This window comes from Lactuca virosa, chromosome 9, assembly GCF_052849685.1.
Source record: "Lactuca virosa cultivar CGN04683 chromosome 9, Lactuca_virosa_CGN04683_v6, whole genome shotgun sequence".
Classification (NCBI taxonomy): domain Eukaryota; kingdom Viridiplantae; phylum Streptophyta; class Magnoliopsida; order Asterales; family Asteraceae; genus Lactuca; species Lactuca virosa.
Genome location: NC_136434.1, coordinates 155,579,413 through 155,582,809, shown reverse-complemented (window position 1 = coordinate 155,582,809; position 3,397 = coordinate 155,579,413).

Sequence of the window (3,397 nt, the reverse complement as noted above, 5' to 3'; positions counted from 1 at the left end):
CTTGATGCCCAAGAAAAAATGTGCAACTGGTAGAAAAACAGAGGAGAAATAAGAGAACCGAGAAATAACATAAAGGAGAAAATTGTGATATTACTTGCTAACCAAGGATTTTATTGTTAGAAATCTGAAATAAAACATCCTAAACATTACTCTTTTATACTAATAAAACTAGTATCCTAATCTAACACAAAAACTACATAAAAGGAAAGTTTCCCAAAATACCATTGGTGTAAGAAATTGGGGCATAGAAAGGCTTTGAATTCTGAGAATTGTGTTAAACACTTTCAGATTAAAGCATTTGGGTGGTACTCTCAATATTCTTTAATCGGATAAGACTGAGAGAGACAAGAACTTAGAATGTTTTGATGATAGTTTCGTATATACCAGAAATGAGACCAAAACCGACTTTATGATCTTTGTCTGAAAACTATCATATGACAGTTTCAAACTGTCATAAAACTATAAAAACTAACATAAAAACGGAAGTTTGGATAAGGGTCAAACAATGGTCAATTCTCTGAAAATCCGATTTTCTGATGCATTTTAAATATAGTAACATACCGATTTTCTGATGCATTTTAAAAACGGAAGTTTGGATAAGAGATAGTAATATACCCAGCCAGAGGCTCTGCCCCTTGGACCCCACCAGGGGCTACCGCCCCTTTGACCCCGCTCCCAGGGGCGCTGCCCCTGGACCCCCGTTCGTTTAGGGGCTTCGCCCCTAAATGACAATGTACTTTGAAACTTGATCAAACTTAAACAAGTGTGTACTCTACACCTTCCTTACTTGTTTAATATTTATCAAGATCACTTTTGGTCAGCAAAATAATCTCATTACACTTAAATAATATTGATGATAACAAATCACCAACACTTGGGATTAAAACTACTTATGAATTCATTTGGATCAAAACCGATTAACCCAAAAATCACCCCCTTAATTGGTTTGATCATACCACTCGTTTACAGTTGTGTTGTTTCTTCTTCAGTTAGATTTGCCTCTTGTTTTTCTCATTTAGGATACTCATTGTTGTAGTAACCAAACTCACCATATTTGTGACATTTAACGTGACTTTTATCCCAGGCACATTCATTACCATCTTGACTCTTCCTGGACCCACGACCTCTTCCCCGACCACATCCAAAGTCATCTAGATTTGAACATATATTGCTACAATGATTACATGCATGCAATTTTTCGTCACTAATCAACAACCCACCTTAAATGTATCCATTTTCTTCATTCCTTTGAAACGCTCCCCGTATGCCTTTAACCTTCCAACAACTTCATCGAATAACATTGAATCCAACTCGAAACATTGCTCTATTGAAGCCATGATTTGAAGAAACGACTTAGGCATCGAGTCTAGTAACCTTTTCCCTAAATCCACTTCTTCAAGCGTTTATCCAATAGTCCTTGCTTTTGAGGCTAAACCGGATAATTTTGTCACAAAATCATCAAACGTTTCACCGTCCTTCATGCATAAACCTTCAAGTTCCCTCTTCAAGGTTGCAAGTCAAGCCGCTCTGATCCACTCCCAAATACCGTGTTTTAGCCCATCCCGCACTTGCATTGGGTCAGTATAACTCGCCATTTGCAACACCATGTCTTCGGGTATCGCTTGAAAAAAAAGAGCTTGTTTTGACTTCATTCGATCTGATTTTTCATCTAACGCCTTCGATTCGACCGTCTCCCATATGTCGTGTGAATCCATAATCGAATTAACTTTGACTTCCCACACTGAATAATTCGTTGGGGTTAAAACCGAAACTTGATACGACAACAGACCTCCTTCTTTAATTATAGATATCATATTCTCCCTTTTGGCAGTCCCAACCTCTTTAATTAAGCTTGTTCGAGAGCACTCTTCCATTGATCAAGAAAACAATGTCACAACCACCTTTACCGTGTTTCGTCACTTGTAAAAACAAACATAATCAAAACCACCTGCTTTGATGTCTTCCTTTCTGTTTTATCATGCACATCCGGTTACTCTCTCGCTATCGTTAGAACAAGTCTGATCAAGAGAAATTGGGATTGTTGTTGTTGAGATGCTTTAACTTGCGATTAAAACCAGCTCACGCCCTTTCAACATAACCACTTTGATACCAAGTGTAAGGTATTGACACGGTAATACCTTTATGCCCAAGAAAAAATGTGCAACCAGTTAGAAAAAACAGAGGAGAAACAAGATAAACAGAGAAATAACACGAACAATAAAAAAATTATGATATTACTTGCTAATCAAGGATTTTATTGTTGGATATATGAATTAAAACATCCTAAACATTACCCTTATTTATACTAATAAAAAAAATATCTTAATCTAACACAAAAATTGCATCAATAAAAAGTTTCCTAAAATACCCTTGGGATTAAAACTGCTTTTGAATTCGTTTGGATCAAAATTGATAAACCCAACAAAGTATAGGTTCATTTAAGTGGTCTACATATACACTAATCCTACTATCATTAGCATAATGTTTTTTATAGAAATTCATTATAATCATCATCAATTTTCATACTTTTTAAACCATCACCCAAAGTTTAGACAATAGTAAACATCTTTGCAACTCTCTTTAGCCAACTTTCAAGAAATGAGACAAACTTTGTAAAGCCTACATAACTAAAATACATCTCTTATTGAAGCTTTAACATGGTCGAAATACACTAGAAGCGTAGGTATAAATGTGCCTTTGTAGTGAACATCAACAGTTAAGAACTTACTTAGAGATGAGTTGAGGTCATTATCTATGATTTTTACTAGTGCATGATGAAATGAAGCTTCGATTGCATTACTAGATGATACGGTTTTGGATTGATGCTTGGTTTTTTATTGCATTATTGATAATACACCTTTTATCCAACTAAGTATCTATGTAAGGCTTTTAATTTACAAATGAGCAATGTAACCGACAATATGGATTATTACAGGTCAAAATTTTAGTTTTTAAATAAGAAATGAAAGTTCGATGATAAATAATACTAAAAAATAATTAAATATGTACCATAATCATAATTCGTTACCCAGTGAAGGTATTATCCCATAAACATGTGTTATTTTCCTTTTCACATACCTCTTGGATTCATGTGTTTGTATTGTGCACTTCTCCAATATCTCCTGATTTCTTGGTTAGTGGTAAAGGTGACAGATTTTTTCATTTTGTACTTTTTTATATTTTTTTAATAAAATAAAATCCAAGGTAAGCTTTTTGGTGTATTTATTTAAAAACAATAATAGTTCATAAGTATAGTGTTTGGAATAACTACATCCCATGAGTAGTCAACTATTCTTCACCAGTTCAAGGTCAAACTTCAAAGAGGTATTAACTATTAACCTACCTAAGAATCTAATTTCTCTTTGGCCTCAACTCTCAAACACCAATTACAATCCAT